General features: G+C 47.5%; 1 long non-coding RNA gene across 1 annotated transcript in view; it reads right to left on the bottom strand.

Moving 5' to 3' along the window:
* Nucleotides 1–531: 531 nt before the first annotated feature.
* LOC122927183 overlaps nucleotides 532–22,932 on the bottom strand; it is a 36,976-nt gene continuing 14,575 nt past the window's right edge. Inside the window, exon 3 of the long non-coding RNA XR_006387766.1 lies at nucleotides 532–653. This is a non-coding gene — a long non-coding RNA (uncharacterized LOC122927183). The remainder of the gene's footprint in view (nucleotides 654–22,932) is intronic.

The raw sequence follows: 22,932 nt of genomic DNA, 5'->3' as shown, positions 1-22,932 counted from the left end.
ATCTTTTCACGGCACGGAAATACTGAAATACTGAAACGGAATGCACACTGAGACACTTCAGTATTTTTTGCTGAACCATTGAAATGAATAGTTCAGTATATGTTCCGCATACTGAACAAAAAAACGGCCAGTATACTGAACGCAAAATACTGTCGTGTGCATGAGCCCTAAGGCAGAGTGGGGTGTACCTGATTTATAGCAATTTGTGATTAATTAATTTAATTTCTTGGGGAACGCCGGCAAAGCCGAATCAAATTTTTCAAAACTTTGTTCATTGCTCATAATGACATAGATGGTTATAATTGTTAAAATATACATAATTTCCCATATCGTTTTCATTTTTTTATTTTTTTCATAGATCCTTTATATAATATTTAGCTTTTTTTGCAGAGAGTGGAGAACAGCTATAGGGAATAAAGCTGTAGACAAGGGTGCAATTTGGTGCAAATTATATTCATTATGCTGCTTATTGTTCTTCATAACTGAACATGAAGACATAAAAACTGTGAGCGGTTACTCCTCTAACATTTACCTTCATAATATATACAAGGTATGCTGGAACTTGAGCTTTATAATGCCATCATACGTGCAGGGATTACAGTGATAGAAGTGTCAAGCAGAGACTTGTAACGATATCTCAATCCACAGATTACCTGTAGGTTCAGAAATTGCAATTTAAAAAAGACAATCCTTAATACAGAATGCGAACATTTGTATCACATTTCTATTTCTATCACATTCTGCATCCCCCCCCCCCAACTTTCCAGATAAGGGTTCATTAAGGACCCCCATCCAGGATGCAGAAAGAATAAAGTACATGGGTAATAATAATGGATCCTTTCACATTGTTACATGTAAATGGCTCGGTTTTAGTTAGTTCTGTCAAAGATCCGTTTTTTTTGACAGGAGAAAAAGTCTTTCTCCTAGCCCCCACAAATGGATCTCTGATGAAACTCACAAAAACTGTCGCAAAATAAGCAGAATGGATGCTCAAAATAAAGGATCCAATTTTTTTTTTTTTTTTTCTGTTTGATTGACAAATAAAAAAAAAAAACAGAAAACGAAATGGTGATTTAAACTCAGTCTTACATTGATCATGAATCAGTGATATTTTACTAGAATGTACCATAACATTATAGTCAATTGGGGCTTTACCTCTGGAACCCCTGCAGAAGAGAACAAAAGTCTTATTCCCTACACAACTCCGGCTGGTCAAGGGAATGGGGTTGTGCTGTGGTTACCTTAATAGCGGGTGCCTGGGAGTGTCGCTGTACAAAAAAACTTTGTGAAGGAGCCATTTGTACAACTACTTCTTCCTTCTTAAGACGGATTTGACTGCTGGGAACTAAACAATTCAGTAGATGGTGACAAATTGGTATAAGGCTGGGTTCACACCTGAGCGTTTTACAGCGCGTTCAAAAACGCGCTGAAAAACGCCCTATGCTCAAAAAAGTTCTTGAGCTTCTTTGGGGCGTTTTGTCGCGCGTTCCCGTACATAGACTTTCGGGAACACGCGACAATGGGCGTTCGCTTGTCTCCGTATGCGCGATTGTAAACGCCGGTACAATCGCGCATACAGAGCGCTCCTTTCAGAACGCTCAGGTGTGAACCCAGCGTAAATTATGGCTTTTTTAGATTTCATTTTGTGGTGCATGGACAGCCCCGGTTGAGATAAATTTATTAATAAGCGTGCACCTCTTGATAATTTGGCAGATCTTACTCCAACAAACTTAGGCCTCATGCACACGACCGCTGTTTAGGTCCGCATCCGAGCCGCCGTTTTGGGAGCTCGGATGCGGATCCATTCACTTCAATGGGGCCGCAAAAGCTCCGTTCCGCGGCCCCGCTAAAAATTATAACATGTCCTATTCTTGTCCACGCTTTGCGGACAAGAATAGGCATTTATATTGCCGGCGCCCATTCGGTTCCGCAAATTGCCGTTTGCGGTTTGCGGACCGCAAAATACGGCACAGTCATGTGCATGAGGCCTTAAATGACAGAGAACATCTGAAGTGTGAGTATGTGTAAAGGTCCTTATAGACGGGTTATTGTCCATAAGGAAGCATTCCTTCCCAGCAATCACCTGCTTATCAGTGAAGGAGACTGCTGCATTTACATGCAGTGATCTCCTCCACAGTATGGGGAGTAGCGATAGCTAATGCCATCGCTTGCCCCTTACAGAAGCACTATTTGCCTGTAGAAGAGGTTGTTTAGACGGCACGATCTGCTGCCGCATTCCTATAAACGCTCGTTAGCGATTATCTGGCTGATTCTTGGCCTGCATAACGCTGGGTTCAGACCTGAGCGTTCGGAAACGAGCGCTCTGTATGCGTGATTGTACGGGCGTTTACAATCGCGCATACAGAGACAGGGGTGCACACATTGTCGCGCGTTCCCGAATATCTATGTGTGGGAACGCGCGACAAACGCCCCAAAAAAAGCTCAAGCACTTGTTTGAGCGTCGGGCGTTTTACAGCGCGATCGTACGCGCTGTAAAACGCCCAGGTGAGAACCATTCCCATAGGGAATCATTGGTTCTTGCCTGTTGTGCGTTTTACAGCGCGTAGGAACGCGCTGTAAAACGCTCAGGTGTGAACCCAGCGTAAAGGGCTCTTGAACCGTGCTCAGCATATCTATGTTCACTTCTGATAAGAATCGCTCCCAATATAATCTACATTTGCGCATTATACTTTGTATCTGAGCTTACAGTTTTCACTTCTCAATAATGGAATGTGACAAATCACTGTCTTTGAGGAAACCCTCAAAATACAGGATAAGGAGTGATGAAGAAGGACATTTATATGAAAACTAGATTTATTCAGAGTATTGTGTGATTGAATACAACAGATAACCAGTGGCGTAGCTAGAAATGTAGAAATGACTGGGCCCCACAGCAAATTTTTGAATGGGGCCCCCCCTCCCCCAGTAATTCATGCCGCCCCCATTCCTGTGGCTAGTAAAGATCGCTCTCTCAGACTAGGGCCCGGCAGCTGTTCCATCCGTTTCCTATACTGTCACTGTATATAATATCATTGTGTAATACTGTTGAGGGGGCCCTGACAAAATCTCTTAGTCCTCTTCCTCCTGGATGGGCCCCCTTCTGGGTCAGGGCCCCTGCAGATAACAATAGACAATAGAGCGAAGTCAATAAAAAGAAATGTAAAACCTTACTTGGTGATGTATCATCCTCCTATGCCATGGTTTTGATTTTTGTTAAATGCCATTGCGACTATTTTTTGTTGCAACTGGCATTTTTTCGTGTCCCTTGGCAGTTTCCAAAAAGGGGGCCTGGTGAGGACGGGGTGTCGGCAGACACGTTTATCATTATTTTCGCCAGAAGATGATGTAAATGATGACTGAAATCTACGCCAGCTACAAGCAGTCTGTCACATGGACTGTGGAGGAGACATTTATGACGAGGCCTGCTTCCCATCATAAATTATATGCATGCAGCACAGCATAGCACATACCAGAATTGCTAAATCGTGAGCCCAAATCATTTTTAATATTGAACCACTCTCTTCTTGTCCCACCTTCTACCACCAGGGGGCATCCTAAACACATCTTTACTTTCAGCTGATGTGAGCCTTATACAAAGCAAGGGGAAAAGAAGTATCAGAGGTGAAATCAGAAGGCATTTGTTCTGTTTGTTAGTTTTTTCCATAAATTATATTTTAAAAAATATATTTTTTTAATGAAGAAAAACTAAATGTTACAGTGTTTCTTTAGAACAGATATTAATATGAAAGAAACACGTGACAAAGGAACCTAAGGAATGAAGAGAGAGTGGTTTTGTGACTTTATTAGAAATGATGAAATGGCATATTAAAATGGAGTATTGTTTCCATAATCCATCATACAAGCCACATTCATGTATGGTAACACTATACTACGTATTTATTTTCCCTATTTTACTGCTTACTAGCTACAATGTATCCATCAGGAGTTCAGGCAAGTGAGTATCACAGCCGGTTAAGACCTGAGCGTACTGACCTGAGCGATGTGTATGCCCGATTTTTACGGCGTCTCACATACGCGGCTCCGGTAGTATGCGAACGCCCATTGTCGCGCGTTCCCGGAAGTCTATGTACGATCGTGCGATCGTACGCGCTGTAAAACGCTCAGGTGAGAACCATGCTCATAGGGAATCATTGGTTCTTGCCTGTTGAGCTTTTTACAGCGCGTAGGAACGCGCTGTAAAACGTTCAGGTCTGAACCCAGCCTTAGACAAACATGGCTGTTTTCTTTGAAAAAGGCTGAAGTTAACAAATGACTCCCCCGATCACTACATGAGGAAGCCATTTGGGCCCAGGGAGCACAGCGCCCCTGGGGAAAAGCCTCTCAGATGCCATGGTCTCAACTGAGTGTTTAAATGTCTGTGATCAACATTTTAGTTGTTATCGGTGACATTAGCTCCGAGTGTCCCCTGTATAAAACAGCTGGCACCTGGCCAGTATGGCGCCCGCTCAGCTCCTAAGCGGGTGCCATATTTAAATACCCTACTTCCACAGTATATAGTACAGTGGTAAACAAGTGATTAAAGCATACCAAAACCAATATACATTCGGTATCACTGTAATCATACTGACTAGCATCATAAAGATAACGTGCCATTTCCCAATACATCGTATAGAATATAAAAGGTGCCTCTAGAAAGTACAGCTTGTCCCTAAAAAAGTCATGGGTTTAAAAATCGAAAAAAACAGAAAATGGCTGCATCAGGATAAGGTTTATTATTATTATTACTATTATTTATTATTAAAGCGCCATTCATTCCATGGCTCTGTACATATGATAAGAGGTGTACATACAGACAATTGTAATATGCATGAACAAGACGAGTTACAAACTGGTACAGAAGGAGAGAGGACTTACAATCTACAAGGTTTGAAAAGTTTTGCATTAGGCCTCATGCACACAGCCGTTGTTTTGGTCCGCATCTGAGCAGCAGTTTTTGCGGCTCGGATACAGACCCATTCGCTTCAATGGGGCCACAAAAAACACGGATAGCACTCCGTGTGCTGTCTGCATCCGTTGCTCCGTTCCGTGGCCCCGCAAAAGAAATTGCATGTCCTATTCTTGTCCGTTTTGCGGACAAGAATAGGCATTTAAACAATGGGCCGCCCGTTCCGTTCTGCAAATTGCGGAAGGCACACAGGCGGCTTCCGTTTTTTGCGGATCCGCAATTTGCAGACCGCAAAAAGCAGAACGGTTGTGTGCATGTAGCCTTAAGGTGGGTGAAATCACCATGTAAAGGCCATGTACATAGTTGCTGGTGGAGATGTCGCAGGCAGACTGTAACAGTGTATTGCCACCATGGGAGAGTAATTTTGCCTTGCGATGGGTATTGTCGAAGAACTGCACTGTGTATGTTTATCACACATTTATATTGTAATGCACAATATATATATATATATATATATATATTTATATATGCTGTAGGGAGGTCCATCATTGAGGAAAGGTATGTGTCACTGAGATTCCCTGGCCTCGGTGAGGTAAGAGCCGATAATTTCATGTGTCAGCGGCAGCTAGTGCTCGCTGACATGGTTTTGCTATTTAGTGTGGCTGTAAAGCCGATCCAGGCCAGCTCTTACTGGGATCAGCCAAGGTGCAGGGTGGGTGGCTGTTCCCCACGTTCCAGGCCGGGTCTTAGTTTGGGCTATAAAACACAGGCAGCACTGTCAGGTGGGAGGAATTTACTCCTCTCTGACAGTCTGTGTGTTGGGACCTGGGGCCTGGGTAAAGGTCTGCTACCTTGTTGGTGTGGTTTCTGCTATGTCCAATGACTTCTGCATTGCTGCATGGTGTGAACAAACACTAGACCCAAGGTGACTGTTTTCCTTGAAACTGACTTTTTGTTTTGCTTATCCTTATGTGTGAATAAACACTGAACTGTTTAAGTTAAAGGCCTCTTTCACACGAGCGTGTCCGGATTAGGTCCGGATGCGTCCCGGTGCATTGCGGCAAACCCGCACAAGTAGGTACACAATTGCAGTCAGTTTTGACTACGATTGCGTTCCGTTGTTCAGTTTTTATCGTGCGGGTGCAATGTGTTTTGCACGTGCGTAAGAAGTTCAGGTTGGGGTTCAAGGTTGTGTAGATTGTATTATTTTCCCTTATAACATGGTTATAAGGGAAAATAATAGCATTCTGAATACAGAATGCATAGTACAATAGGGCTGGAGGGGTTAAAAAAATAAATAAAATAATTTAACTCACCTTAATCCACTTGTTCGCTCAGCCGGCATCTCTTCTGTCTTCATTTGTGAGGAACAGGACCTGTGGTGACGTCACTCCGGTCATCACATGGTCCATCACATGATCCATCACCAAGTGGATTAAGGTGATATATATATTTTTTTTTAACCCCTCCAGCCCTATTGTAGATTGCAGATGCTTGCGATTTTCATGCAGCCCCATTCATTTCTATGGGGCCTGCGTTACGTGAAAAACACACAAAGAGGAGCATGCTGCAATTTTCACGCAACTAACAAGTGATTCACAATCATGTGCACAGCCCCATAGAAATGAATGGGTCCGGATTCAGTGCGGGTGCAATGCGTTCACCTCACGCATTGCACCCGTGCGGAAATCTCGCCCGTGTGAAAGGGGCCAAAGACATTGTCGTTGCCTCTATACTGTGTCCGCTAGTCTGTCTACCAGAGCAAATCCCCACAGTATGTATATATATATACACATTACTGTCCTGACAATGTATATCAGAGAAAATGTTAATGCTGACAACAGGGAGTGAGGAGGCAGTAGGAAAATAAAAATAGTGATCTGGACTCCTTATCTGCAGTACTACTCATATATTACTGCAGATAATAGTCCAAGATCATGGTGACAGATTCCCTATTCTACTTTCACACTGGCGTTTTGGCTTTCTGTTTGTGAGATCCGTTCAGGGCTCCCACAAGCGGTCCAAAACGGATCAGTTTGCATTCTAATGCATTCTGAATGGATAAGGATCCACTCAGAATGCATCAGTTTGGCTCCGTCCTGCCTCCATTCCGCTGTGGAGACGGACACCAAAACGCTGCGTGCAGCGTTTTGGTGTCCGTCTGATGAAACTGAGCCAAATGGATCCGTCCTGACACACAATGTAAGTCAATGGGGACGGATCCGTTTTCACATGGGGACGGATCCGTTTGTCTATGGCACAATAGAAAACGGATCCGTCTTGGCTATGTTAATGATAATACAAAGGGTTCTGAACAGATGCAGACGGTTGTACTATCTGAACGGATCTGTCCATGACGGATCCGCACAAAACGCAAGTAAGGAATCTTGGTGTTTATTCTCCCTTCCCAAGTGCATACACTTACAGTACATTTATTGCTGTCAAACCTAATTTGCTTTCTGCAGATCCGTTTCCATTTCATTTCTTGAGGGCATCTTAAAGGAATGGTCTCACTTTAGCAAATAGCATTTGGGGAGAGTTTTTTTGCCTTGGCCATCACAACGTGTGACTGCCTGACAGAAAATGACAATGAATCCACATCTTTGCACAGATTTAGCCTTTTAAAGGCATGTGGTCCTAAAGTTTGGATCAGCTGAAAAACAGCCTGTTTCAGTGTAATCAGTATTTTCAATTAATTGAATGCTCAAAAAATGTTTTGTCTCACTCCCATTTCTTCTTGTTGCATGTTGAAGCTCTACTTGGAACCTTGTTAAGATCCAGCCATGCTAAATATGATTTTGTGCAATTTTTCAAGTGGTCTTAAACTTTTGATCAGGACTGTATGAGGTGGCCGGGACGGTTTGATATGTGTATTGATCGAATATATATATGTGTATTGATCGAGTATATATATATATACCGTATTTATCGGCGTATAACACGCACTTTTTCCCCCTGAAAATAGGGGGCAAATTATGTATGCGTGTTATACGCCGATATAATGTTAAGAAGCCATGTTTTTACATACCGGAGGTATAACATTAAGACGGCGCAGCGCCTGCCGCAGCTCCCTCCTCATGCGCCGCCTGTCCCAGCTCCCTCTGTCATGCGGCGCCTGCCCCAGCTCACTCTGTCATGCGCCGCCTGCCTGTTCATTAATAAAGTGAGATAAGCAGGCAGGCGGCGCATGAGGAGGGAGCTGGGGGAGGCGGCGCATAAGGAGGGAGCTGAGACAGGAGATGCTGGTCTGTGCCGTCTTAATGATATACCTCCGGTACTACAGTAAGTACCGTACAGAGCATATACAAGAGATCAGATTGAATGTTTAACAGTTGCGGGCCCCGGTGTATTAGAGTAGGGTCACTGCACCGGGCCCCGCCATGAGTGTCCCCGCCTCCTCTCTCCACACCAATCCATCTGATGGGGGATCTGTAGATGACACTTATGGGGATCTGTGGATGACATAAGTGTCATCCACAGAGCCCCATAAGTGTCATCCTTTTACATTATTTACCTTATAAGTGGTAATAATATTAATAAAAAAAAGTTCTGAGCTACCCTTTTTTTTCTGAAATTTCCCTCTTAAAATTAAGGTGCGTGTTATACGCCTGTGCGTGTTATACGCCGATAAATACGGTATATATATATATGTGTATTGGTCGAGTATATATATGTATATTGATCGAGTATATAAAATTGCTGCACAGAGAAGTCGCAAAGTGTATTTGTATAACACGAGAGATAAAAACAAAGTTTCACCTAGTGCAACGTTTAGTACAATTTATTACCACGTGCTACGTTTGTGGTAAGGAGGACAACCACTGTGGGAAACAGCACCAACATCTGGAGGGAGTGGTGCTTCAAAGTGACTGAATCCGAGAGTTTTTTTTATATGTGGAAACTCTAGATCTAACACTTGTAATTATGTCTCACAAGCTAAAGCGGTTTGTGCTTGAACCACTAGGGAGTGTTTCCTATCAATGTTTTTTTGAACTGTAGTTTGGACCATGTCATTTATGTCATGCAACAAACAATATGTGGGTCCCACTATATGTTCACTCTGTAAAAGAAATGCAGAGCATGTTAATGATGCGCCAGTTACAAAATATCTCGGCCATTTCATGCCATTTTAGAGATCAGCATAATGGCAATTTATCCTCCCTGTGTGTATATGCATGTGAACAAGCGCCTAAGCCTAGGAGAGGCGGTGATTGGACTTATAAAGTCTACATGCAAGAAATCCAATCGATCCTTAAGGCCTCTTTCACACAACCGTTTTATGTTTTCCGTTTACGGGCCGTTTTTTGCGTTCCGTATACAGAACCATTCATTTCAATAGTTCCGCAAAAAAAAAAAAAAAAAAAAACAGAATGTATGCATTCCATTTCCGTTTTTCCATCCCGTTGAAAGATTGAACATGTCCTATTATTGCCTGCAAATCACGTTCCGTGGCTCCATTCAAGTCAATGGGTCTGCAAAAAAAAAAAAAAGAACACTCCGTATCCGTTCTGTTTTTGCGGAACCATCTATTGAAAATGTTATGCCCAGCCCAATTTTTTTATAATTCCTGTATACTGTATATGCCATACGGAAAAACGGAAAAGAAACGGGAACACAGCGGAAACAAAAAAACTGAACAGATCCTTGAGAAACAGACCGCAAAACACTGAAAACGCCATACAGTCGTGTGAAAGAGGCCTAAGTCGGACACTCGTTTATCAATAGGCTTAAATTTACGCTTGAACATCATGTATTTTTACTGACTTAGTCCTAGCAATGGAGCCTAGTACATAGCACACAGGGAAGCATGGGTTAATGATCAGGTGTAGACAGTAATGAATGGAGAGGCTAAGGGGCCATTTTTTGGAGGAGTAGCCATTTTCAAATGAAGTATTGTTCCACTTTTTACCACGTCATGAGTAAGGGTGGATTGGAGCTGTCTGAAACGCGTAGACTATATCTTCATTGTTACGCCTTTTAATGTATTAAATAAAAAATAAAGTTTTAATGGATGAAGTGCCAATATGGAACTCTTTATTGTCACTGGACAACTGCAGCTGAAACAGCCAAATCCGAGCAGGCAGGAGTTCAGCAAGCAAGAAGCAGGAATAGCGAGCTGAATTGATATTCCATTTCTTTATTTGCAATAGGAGCTGCTGCGCATGTGCACCTATGTGCGCTCCCATGGTCTCAGCAATCAGGATTGCAGGGTGGTCGTAACCCCTGGAAATTTTTTGGGATTGCACTGTGGTCGTAACCGCTGGAAACGAGCAGTGTATAATGTGATGGAAAAAAACGTGCGACTGCGACTTGTCTGTAACTCTTCTGTGATTTGGTGTTTGCAAGTCACAGAACTGTTTGTTATCATGCTGTGTAGTCCCAGCTTCATTGCTAGGTCCTGACCTATTGATGTTACCCTGCATTCACTTTACATTGACTATGCTTAGGTAACATAGCAGACAGTGGTTCATATCCATATAATGTGACATGTGAAATCATCCCTAATATGTCAGATGATAAGCTGAATTAACAGGGGTGAATATATAGCTTGTGCAGCCAATTCAGCTGCACAGGGGCCTCAGCATCAGACAAGTTCAATCTCTCCTCCATTTGAAGGGGGACAAAATATTGTTGCCAGCAGGTGGCAGCATCACACCATGGTGTTACCTCCTACTGGTATTACTTGTGAGGACTTTAGCTGCCCTTATAGTAAGCTTCAGTTGTGACAAGCCAATGAAGGAGGAAGAAGGTAGGGAGAAAGAAGAAGGATGGACAGTGTTTGGTTTTCCTCTATCCCTCCTTGCTGTCCAGAGAATGTACTGCTGCGTTGAGTGGTTCTTCTACCAATGCCCAGGCAGTTCCTTTAGGGGTCAGTTTCTCGTTTGTGTTTAATATACACTAATCACAAAAAATTAGGGATATGTGGATTTTGGGTGAAATTTATGGAAAACCTAAAAAGTTCACGCTACAGTGCTATTATATCATGAAAGTAGGCCATTTAAGTAGAAGCAACAATGGTGATTTCCTCGTCTCAAACAATTTATTGAAACAAAAGCCAATAACAGTGATGGGTATACCCCCCAAAAATGTCACTGTCTCAATAACTTGCCTTGTGGCCTTGAGCATCAATTACAGCTTGACAACTACGTCTCATGCTGTTCAAAAGTCGACTTATTGTCTGCTGAGGCATGGCATCCCACTCTTTTTGAAGGGTGGCCCTCAGGTCATTGAGGTTCTGGGGTACAGAGTTACGAGCCTCTACACTCAGCTAATCCCATAGGTTTTCAATGGGTTTCAGGTCTGGAGTAAGTGCAGGCCACTCCATTTGAGGTACCTCAGTCTCCAGGAGCTGTTCCCTAATGATGTGACCTCGATGAGCTGATGCACTGCCATCCATGAAGATGTAATTAGGCCTGTGTTGTTCATGCAGAGGCACAATGACTGGATTAATGATGTTATTCAAGTAGTATGGGCTTGTCACTGTACCATTCACAAAGTGTGCCATTCACAAAGTGTAGGGCAGTTCTGTATTGACTAGACACACCTGCTCACACTGTATTACCACCACCACCAAAGGCTCATCTGGTGAAAACAGTAGCTGATGCATAGCACTCTCCTTGATGTCTCCAACATGTTGTGTATCCTTACAGGTTGTCTAGCACAGAGACAATGCTGATCTAGGGTCTGACATGACACTTGGGTGCCGCTCACCTCCCTTAAATGTGTCTGGAGTTGTGTGGCATTCATTAGCCGATTCCACAAGGCATTGTTCACAATGAAGAGGGCATCAGTGTGGGATCTGGCCAAAGGACGTTCACTTCTCTGCCTTTATGTGACTCTTCCAGTCTCTCTGTATCTCTGATACAACCTACTGATGACACTCTGTGACACTCTAAGCTCAGTGGCCAGTTCCGTCTGAGAACATCCTGCTTGAAGCCTCGCAGTGGTGAGGTACTGTTGATCAATTGCTAGGTGTCATCTTGGTCTCATGATGTCAAAATGTGAACAACATGATGAGGAGGACTGTTTAAATTCCAGTTGAACCAGGAAATGTATTGGGCGATTCATGGATCAAACACCTGTTGTGAATTTTGCCATTAAACGCTATGGACATCCTTGTGCACTAAAAATCAATAAACCCATATCTTACCGTAATGCAGCACATAATAAAATTGTACTTGTTTGTTTGTTTACTGGTATCAGCTTTGCTTCACATGCACTCAGAAATGCTCTGATATGAATTTTGCTGACTGCTGACATCTCCTGTGAGGCTCTGTGGGCAGTGTCGAACCAGGGTACTTAGGGCCCACCACTGTAACTGATTCTGCGGGCCCACCTTTGGAATCCTGCACACTAACTTATTTTTTTTCCATGTCTGTACAGTTCACTTCAATGGGGCCGCAAAAAAAAGAAGACAGTGTGCATTCCGTGTCTGTATGTCCGCATGGCCTGCAAAATGATAGAACATGTCCTATTATTGTCCACATCACAGACAAGGATGGGACTGTTCTATTAGAGGCCAGCTGTTCTGTTCCGCATAATGTGGAATGCACACACCCGGTATCCATGTTTTGCGGATCCGCAATTTGCAGACTGCAAAACATCCAACGGTCATGTTCATGAGCCCTTACAGTGATAACAGAAATATTATAGATGATGGCAGACATTCACAGCAAAACGCACAATTAACATGTGGCAAAATTTACACATATATGGATATCCTGCACTATCCCGCGGGAAGTACAAAAATGCATAATACTTATTGAATTCGTCTGCATATTAAACTAAAAGTGTAATTTATATGTTTAGGGTAACACAATGAACATTTAGAAACGCTCAGTGAGGGTAGCATAGTAGAGGTGACAGGTTCCCTTTAAGCATAAATGTCTGGCATGAAATGTATTAAATCTCAACCTCCTCAGATTGCACATAATCTACAGTATAATTAAAAGGGTTGTCCTACCATAATGACCTATTGCCTATCTACAGGATAGGCGACACATATCAGATTGCTGGGGGTCTGACTGCTGGAACACCCACTGGTCATGAAAAAAGGGGTCCTAAGACATTCAATTACATTACCACTAATCTATGTACACAAAGGTCTTAAGACCACGTTCCCTTGATCATGGAGGTCCCAGCAGTCAGACCCCCATTAATCAGACACTTATCACCTGTCATAGCTGTTGGACCTTTCCACATTCCCTATCCTTAAATGTTTTCTTTGGGTGTAAAAAATATACAGGAAGTCCACGGAGAGGACTCCCCTGCATAATGGAAACGGGACGGATGCGTTTTGCAGCCCATAGATTTCTATTATGACGGAATGAATAACAGAATGCCTCTAAAGGTATAATATATGAAATATACAAAATATGAGATTCGCTCATCTCTAATCACATTCTATTTTTATAAAGCAGGTTGTTACGGACACAGTGATGCCTAATATGTGCATTTTTTAAATTGTATTTTACACAAAAACATTTTAGAAACCAAAAAATCATGTTTTAGTGTCTCCATTTTCCGAAAGCCATATATATATTTTTTTTTTAAGATTGTCTTATATAGGGGCTCATTTTTTGCGGGATGAGATGACGGTTTGATTGGTACCATATTGGGGCACATGTGACTTTTTTATCGCTTGGTATTACATATTTTGTGTTATAAGGTGATAAAAAATGGCTTTTTGGCACGGTTTTTATTTCATTTTTATTTACGGTGTTTACCAGACAGGTTAGCTCATGTGATATTTTTATAGAGCAGGTTGTTGCGGATGCGGCGATATCTAATATGTCAGTTTTTTTTTCAATATATTTTGGTTTTACTCTAAGAGCATTTTTGAAAAAAAAAAATTGCAATTCTATCATAGTTTGTCTTTTTTTTTATGGCGTTTGCCATGCAGTAAAAGTACTGTACGGTCGTGGCGATACCAAACATGTTTAGTGTTTTTATTTTATTTTAAATTTTTAACCAATTATAGGTGCAGATATAGGAAGAAGTTAGATTTTTTTTGTACTTTTTTTTCACACTTTTTTTTCACACTTTTTTGACTCAGACTCACTTGGTTCTTGAAGATCCAGTGGGTCTGATGTCTCTACAATACACTACAATACACTGTATAGACATTGTACTGCATTGTATTGTCATTCACAGTAAGCCTGATCAGGCTCAACTGTACCATGGCAATCCAGATTGCTGTGAAGGCGTCCGGTTGCCATGGTAGCCATCGGGACGCTGCCACAGCAACGCAGCAGCCGATGGGGGAGGGAGCTCCCCCTCAGTTTACCCTTCAAGCATCGGGCTGCTGCCACAGCAGCCCAATGCTTATCCCCTACATGCAGCGGTCCCTAAGGACTGCGACATGGAAGCGGTTAAACGTCTGACATCGGTGCCAGCACCGATGTCGGACGTTTCAAGCAGAGTGTCAGCTATATGTTACATGTTACATGTTCCTGTGCCGGCCATCCTGAAGGGGAGGGGGGTCACAGCTTGTATGGAGGTGAGGACAGCCATCCTACACAGCAGGGGAAGGGATGGGGAGAGGGACGGCATCGGGACGCTGCCTCAGAAGAGCAGCGACCCGATGTTAGCCCTTTCCATACAGTGGTAATGTCATGGAACCATGAACCAGACGTACAACAAGAGATAAGTGGAAATAAGAAGGCTTTATTGAAAATCAAGCTGTAAGGCAAAAGTCCAAACGGATGGCTAAACCGAAGCAGGGTCTTGCAAGGCCAGAGGTCAGGAACCGGAAGGGTAGTCAGACGAAGCCTGGATCAGGAACCAGCAGGGTAGTCAGACAAAGCCTGGATCAGGAACCAGCAGGGTAGTCAGATGAAGCCTGGATCAGGAACCAGCAGGGTAGTCAGACGAAGCCAGGATCAGGAACCAGAAGCAGCAGCAGTCTTAGAAGCATGTGAACACAGGAGGACCAAGCAAGGAACTGAAGCCACAGACCTCCTATATATATGAGCTAGGCATCCAGCTCCTCCCAGTGGGAAGGAGAAGCCGCAGGGTGGGAGGCTACAAGAAACCCAGAAACCAAGATGGCCGCCAGCACATGTCAAACGAAGGAGAGCAGCAAGAAGGTAAGACCATGACAGTACCTCCCCCTCAAGGGCCCCTCCTCTGCGGAGTAAAGAACGGTTTCTGAGGGAAGCGTGCGTGGAAGGCTCGGAGCAAGGCAGGAGCATGGACATCTGCGGAGGGAACCCAGGAACGCTCCTCTGGACCATAACCACGCCAATGGACCAAAAACTGCACCCGACCGTGGACCAGGCGTGAGTCCAGGATATTGCTCACCTCATACTCCTCACGATTGCCCACTTGGACCGGACGAGGCCGAGGAACCGAGGAAATGAAACGATTACACACCAGTGGCTTCAACAGGGAGACATGAAACACGTTGGAGATCCGCATGTCAGGAGGAAGCGCAAGGGCATAGGCTACCGGGTTTACCCTGCGAAGCACTCGGAAGGGACCAACAAAGCGAGGCGCCAGCTTGGGAGTGGGCACTCGAAGGTTGAGGTTGCGGGTGGACAACCATACGCGGTCTCCGACCTGGTAGGAAGGAGCGGGCGCTCGTCTGCGATCAGCCTGGAGTCTCTGGCGCTGCGCAGAGACCTCAAGGGACCTCTGGATCTGTACCCAAGAAGCACGTAGGACGGAAAGGTGATCCTCCACAGCCGGAATATCCTGGGGAGAGAATACCTCCGGTAACACGGCAGGTTGGAACCCATAATTGGCCATGAAGGGAGACGTCCCAGCGGAAGAGTTCACCGCCGTGTTCCTGGCAAACTCAGCCCAAGGCAGGAGGTCAACCCAATTGTCTTGGTGATCGGAGACATAGCAACGAAGGAATTGCTCCAAGGCCTGATTGGATCGTTCTGCGGCCCCATTGGACTGAGGGTGGTAGGCCGAGGAGAAAGAGAGATGAATCCCCAACTGGGAGCAAAAGGCGCGCCAGAACCTGGACACAAACTGACTCCCCCGATCCGACACAATCTCCTTGGGCAAACCGTGCAACCGGAAGACCTCCCTGGCAAAAATCGAGGCCAACTCTTGTGCAGAGGGTAACTTCTTGAGAGGAACACAGTGGCACATTTTGGAAAACCGATCCACAATCATGAGAATGACTGTATGGCCTCGGGATGCAGGGAGGTCCACAATGAAATCCATCCCCAGGTGTGACCATGGACGCTCCCCGGTGGCTATGGGTTGCAAAAGGCCCAACGGAAGGTGCCGAGGGGACTTACTCTGGGCACAAACGGAGCATGCCGCTACATATGCGGCGATGTCGGAACGTAGAGAAGGCCACCAGAACAGACGTGAAACAGCCCAGGACAGCTGATTCTTTCCAGGATGCCCCGCGGCCTTGGAGTTATGGTAGGTTCGCAACAACCGAGTGCGCAACTCCTCAGGCACAAAACATCTGCCGTTGGGTCTCCCAGAGGGAGCACCAGATTGAGCCGCCAAAATCTGCTCACCCAGGGGAGAGGTCAGGCTGGTGCGAATAGCGGCCAGGATCTGATTCGGAGGTATGACCGAAGTCGGAATCGACTCCTCCCCGGACAGCTCGGAGTACTGCCGTGATAAGGCATCCGCTCTGATGTTCTTGGAACCGGGTAGGTAGGAGACCACATAATTAAAACGTGACAAGAACAGAGCCCATCTGGCCTGACGTGGTGTCAATCTCTTGGCCTCAGAGAGGTAGGTCAGATTCTTGTGGTCCGTCAGGATGAGAACCGGAACCACCGAGCCCTCAAGCAAGTGCCTCCATTCTTTAAGGGCCTGCACGATGGCCAATAACTCCCTGTCACCAATCTGATAGTTGCACTCCGCGGAAGACAGTTTCCGGGAGTAAAACCCACAAGGAAGCAGGGGACCCTCTGGTGTTCTACGCTGAGACAGAAGGGCGCCTACTCCCGTCTCAGACGCGTCCACCTCGAGGACAAAAGGCAACCCAGGGTTGGGATGCGACAGAATCGGAGCCGACACAAAGGCGGACTTTAGAGCCTCAAAAGCTCGGATGGCCTCGAGCGGCCAGACCTGGGGATTACTGCCCTTCCTGGTCAGATCCGTGAGAGGCTTGGCTAGCATGGAAAAGTCCCTGATGAACTTCTGATAATAATTGGCGAAGCCCAAAAAGCGCTGCAGGGCACGAAGACCACTGGGCTGGGGCCACTGTAAGACAGCCGAAACCTTCTCAGGATCCATGGAGAACCCCTCAGCGGAAATGATGTAACCTAAGAAGGTTACCTGGGATCGGTGAAATTCGCATTTCTCAAGCTTACCGAACAGCTTGTTCTCTCGTAACCGTTGCAACACTCGTCTGACATCCAGAATGTGGGCCTCCATGGATTCAGAATATACCAAGATGTCATCCAAATAGACCACCACACACTGCTGCAACAGGTCACGGAAAACATCGTTGATGAATTCCTGGAAGACTGCGGGCGCATTGCACAACCCAAAGGGCATAACCAAGGATTCATAATGACCGGTCCTGGTGTTAAACGCGGTCTTCCACTCATCGCCCGCCTTGATCCTTACCAGGTTATATGCCGCCCTCAGGTCGAGTTTGGTAAAGACCGTGGCCCCTTTGAGGCGATCGAACAGCTCGGAAATCAAGGGTATCGGGTAAGCGTTCTTGATCGTGATGCGATTGAGACCCCTGTAATCGATGCAAGGCCTCAACTCACCGCCCTTCTTTTTCACAAAGAAAAATCCAGCCCCTGCCGGGGACGAGGATTTGCGAATGTGTCCGCGTGAAAGCGCCTCCCTCACGTACTCCTCCATGGCCTCATTCTCCGCTACCGACAGTGGATAGACTTTGCCACGAGGAGGAACGGCACCAGATTGTAACTCTATGGCACAATCGTATGGGCGGTGCGGAGGTAGGGCAACCGCACGCACCTTATCGAATACATCCCGGTACTCCTCGTATTCAGGAGGCAACAGAGAGTCCGAGGAAGTACACAGCAACTTGACAGGCCCATGGATGCAACTAGCCCCACACTTCGGTGACCACGAGAGGATCTCGGCCGATCTCCAATCGAAAGTCGGATTATGCTTCTGGAGCCAGGGGTACCCCAAGACCACCGAGTAGTGTGGAGACGAAATAACCTGGAGACAGACCGACTCTCTGTGAACGGCACCAATGGCCATCCCCACTGGAAGGGTCTCCTGAGTCACGTGTGGCGGCAGAAGGGGTCTGCCGTCTATCGCCTCAAGAGCCAGTGGGGAACCTCGAGGCTGCAGAGGAATGGAATTGGCGGCAGCGAACACACTATCAATGAACAAACCACCAGCACCAGAGTCCACCAACGCCTGGGTCGTCACCGAGCCCCCGACCCAGGAGAGGACAACAGTAATCAGTGGTTTGTCAACACGGGAAACCGGGGACGAGGAGACTCCACCCAAGATCTGCCCCCGACAGGATCTCAGGTGCGAGCGTTTCCCGGACGGTTCGGGCATGCCAACCGAAAATGCCCACCGAGACCACAGTACATGCATCGGCCCTCGCGTCTCCGGAGTACCCTCTCCCCCTCGGACAGGCGAGCAAACCCCAGCTGCATGGGTTCACCCCCAGACAAGTCATCCCCAGGAGGCGTGGGAGGAGAGGGAGGCACGGGTGGGACAGCAAACGTAGGCGCCAATCTGTTAGAAGACCTCCGCAGGCTCTCCTTAAAGGAAGGTCTCTCCCTGAGTCTGGTGTCAATCAAAATCAGGAAAGAAATAAGAGACTCGAGCTCCACTGGTAGGTCCTTAGCTGCAACCTCATCCTTCAAGGCATCCGAGAGACCATGAGAGAAAGCAGCGACCAGAGCCTCATTATTCCAGCCCACCTCTGCTGCCAGGGTACGAAACTCAATGGCGTATTCAGCTACGGATCGTGAACCCTGTCTGATGGACATAAGGAGCTTCGCAGCAGAGGCAGCACGAGCCGGCACATCGAATACCTTCCGAAGAGAAGCAACAAAACCGGAAAACTCGGCAACCACCGGATTGTGTCATGGAACCATGAACCAGACGTACAACAAGAGATAAGTGGAAATAAGAAGGCTTTATTGAAAATCAAGCTGTAAGGCAAAAGTCCAAACGGATGGCTAAACCGAAGCAGGGTCTTGCGAAGCCAGAGGTCAGGAACCAGAAGGGTAGTCAGACGAAGCCTGGATCAGGAACCAGCAGGGTAGTCAGACGAAGCCTGGATCAGGAACCAGCAGGGTAGTCAGACGAAGCCTGGATCAGGAACCAGCAGGGTAGTCAGACGAAGCCAGGATCAGGAACCAGAAGCAGCAGCAGTCTTAGAAGCATGTGAACACAGGAGGACCAAGCAAGGAACTGAAGCCACAGACCTCCTATATATATGCGCTAGGCATCCAGCTCCTCCCAGTGGGAAGGAGAAGCCGCAGGGTGGGAGGCTACAAGAAACCCAGAAACCAAGATGGCCGCCAGCACATGTCAAACGAAGGAGAACAGCAAGAAGTTAAGACCATGACAGTACCTCCCCCTCAAGGGCCCCTCCTCCGCGGAGTAAAGAACGGTTTCTGAGGGAAGCGTGCGTGGAAGGCTCGGAGCAAGGCAGGAGCATGGACATCTGCGGAGGGAACCCAGGAACGCTCCTCTGGACCATAACCACGCCAATGGACCAAAAACTGCACCCAACCGCGGACCAGGCGTGAGTCCAGGATATTACTCACCTCATACTCCTCACGATTGCCCACTTGGACCGGACGAGGCCGAGGAACCGAGGAAGTGAAACGATTACACACCAGTGGCTTCAACAGGGAGACATGAAACACGTTGGAGATCCGCATGCCAGGAGGAAGCGCAAGGGCATAGGCTACCGGGTTTACCCTGCGAAGCACTCGGAAGGGACCAACAAAGCGAGGCGCCAGCTTGGGAGTGGGCACACGAAGGTTGAGGTTGCGGGTGGACAACCATACGCGGTCTCCGACCTGGTAGGAAGGAGCGGGCGCTCGTCTGCGATCAGCCTGGAGTCTCTGGCGCTGCGCAGAGACCTCAAGGGACCTCTGGATCTGTACCCAAGAAGCACGTAGGACGGAAAGGTGATCCTCCACAGCGGGAATATCCTGGGGAGAGAATACCTCCGGTAACACGGCAGGTTGGAACCCATAATTGGCCATGAAGGGAGACGTCCCAGAGGAAGAGTTCACCGCCGTGTTCCTGGCAAACTCAGCCCAAGGCAGGAGGTCAACCCAATTGTCTTGGTGATCGGAGACATAGCAACGAAGGAATTGCTCCAAGGCCTGATTGGATCGTTCTGCGGCCCCATTGGACTGAGGGTGGTAGGCCGAGGAGAAAGAGAGATGAATCCCCAACTGGGAGCAAAAGGCGCGCCAGAACCTGGACACAAACTGACTCCCCCGATCCGACACAATCTCCTTGGGCAAACCGTGCAACCGGAAGACCTCCCTGGCAAAAATCGAGGCCAACTCTTGTGCAGAGGGTAACTTCTTGAGAGGAACACAGTGGCACATTTTGGAAAACCGATCCACAATCATGAGAATGACCGTATGGCCTCGGGATGCAGGGAGGTCCACAATGAAATCCATCCCCAGGTGTGACCATGGACGCTCCCCGGTGGCTATGGGTTGCAAAAGGCCCAACGGAAGGTGCCGAGGGGACTTACTCTGGGCACAAACGGAGCATTCCGCTACATATGCGGCGATGTCGGAACGTAGAGAAGGCCACCAGAACAGACGTGAAACAGCCCAGGACAGCTGATTCTTTCCAGGATGCCCCGCGGCCTTGGAGTTATGGTAGGTTCGCAACAACCGAGTGCGCAACTCCTCAGGCACAAAAAATCTGCCGTTGGGTCTCCCAGAGGGAGCACCAGATTGAGCCGCCAAAATCTGCTCACCCAGGGGAGAGGTCAGGCTGGTGCGAATAGCGGCCAGGATCTGATTCGGAGGTATGACCGAAGTCGGAATCGACTCCTCCCCGGACAGCTCGGAGTACTGCCGTGATAAGGCATCCGCTCTGATGTTCTTGGAACCGGGTAGGTAGGAGACCACGTAATTAAAACGTGACAAGAACAGAGCCCATCTGGCCTGACGTGGTGTCAATCTCTTGGCCTCAGAGAGGTAGGTCAGATTCTTGTGGTCCGTCAGGATGAGAACCGGAACCACCGAGCCCTCGAGCAAGTGCCTCCATTCTTTAAGGGCCTGCACGATGGCCAATAACTCCCTGTCACCAATCTGATAGTTGCACTCCGCGGAAGACAGTTTCCGGGAGTAAAACCCACAAGGAAGCAGAGGACCCTCTGGTGTTCTACGCTGAGACAGAAGGGCGCCTACTCCCGTCTCAGACGCGTCCACCTCGAGGACAAAAGGCAACCCAGGGTTGGGATGCGACAGAATCGGAGCCGACACAAAGGCGGACTTTAGAGCCTCAAAAGCTCGGATGGCCTCGAGCGGCCAGACCTGGGGATTACTGCCCTTCCTGGTCAGATCCGTGAGAGGCTTGGCTAGCATGGAAAAGTCCCTGATGAACTTCCGATAATAATTGGCGAAGCCCAAAAAGCGCTGCAGGGCACGAAGACCACTGGGCTGGGGCCACTGTAAGACAGCCGAAACCTTCTCAGGATCCATGGAGAACCCCTCAGCGGAAATGATGTAACCTAAGAAGGTTACCTGGGATCGGTGAAATTCGCATTTCTCAAGCTTACCGAACAGCTTGTTCTCTCGTAACCGTTGCAACACTCGTCTGACATCCAGAATGTGGGCCTCCATGGATTCAGAATATACCAAGATGTCATCCAAATAGACCACCACACACTGCTGCAACAGGTCACGGAAAACATCGTTGATGAATTCCTGGAAGACTGCGGGCGCATTGCACAACCCAAAGGGCATAACCAAGGATTCATAATGACCGGTCCTGGTGTTAAACGCGGTCTTCCACTCATCGTCCGCCCTGATCCTTACCAGGTTATATGCCGCCCTCAGGTCGAGTTTGGTAAAGACCGTGGCCCCTTTGAGGCGATCGAACAGCTCGGAAATCAAGGGTATCGGGTAAGCGTTCTTGATCGTGATGCGATTGAGACCCCTGTAATCGATGCAAGGCCTCAACTCACCGCCCTTCTTTTTCACAAAGAAAAATCCAGCCCCTGCCGGGGACGAGGATTTGCGAATGTGTCCGCGTGAAAGCGCCTCCCTCACGTACTCCTCCATGGCCTCATTCTCCGCTACCGACAGTGGATAGACTTTGCCACGAGGAGGAACGGCACCAGATTGTAACTCTATGGCACAATCGTATGGGCGGTGCGGAGGTAGGGCAACCGCACGCACCTTATCGAATACATCCCGGTACTCCTCGTATGCAGGAGGCAACAGGGAGTCCGAGGAAGTACACAGCAACTTGACAGGCCCATGAATGCAACTAGCCCCACACTGCGGTGACCACGAGAGGATCTCGGCCGATCTCCAATCGAAAGTCGGATTATGCTTCTGGAGCCAGGGGTACCCCAAGACCACCGAGTAGTGTGGAGACGAAATAACCTGGAGACAGACCGACTCTCTGTGAACGGCACCAATGGCCATCCCCACTGGAAGGGTCTCCTGAGTCACGTGTGGCGGCAGAAGGGGTCTGCCGTCTATCGCCTCAAGAGCCAGTGGGGAACCTCGAGGCTGCAGAGGAATGGAATTGGCGGCAGCGAACACACTATCAATGAACAAACCACCAGCACCAGAGTCCACCAACGCCTGGGTCGTCACCGAGCCCCCGACCCAGGAGAGGACAACAGTAATCAGTGGTTTGTCAACACGGGAAACCGGGGACGAGGAGACTCCACCCAAGATCTGCCCCCGACAGGATCTCAGGTGCGAGCGTTTCCCGGACGGTTCGGGCATGCCAACCGAAAATGCCCACCGAGACCACAGTACATGCATCGGCCCTCGCGTCTCCGGAGTACCCTCTCCCCCTCGGACAGGCGAGCAAACCCCAGCTGCATGGGTTCACCCCCAGACAAGTCATCCCCAGGAGGCGTGGGAGGAGAGGGA

The sequence above is a fragment of the Bufo gargarizans genome, chromosome 2 (genome assembly GCF_014858855.1).
Source record: "Bufo gargarizans isolate SCDJY-AF-19 chromosome 2, ASM1485885v1, whole genome shotgun sequence".
Taxonomy (NCBI): domain Eukaryota; kingdom Metazoa; phylum Chordata; class Amphibia; order Anura; family Bufonidae; genus Bufo; species Bufo gargarizans.
Note: the sequence above shows the minus strand (reverse complement) of the source record. Positions and strands in the feature narration are given on the sequence as shown.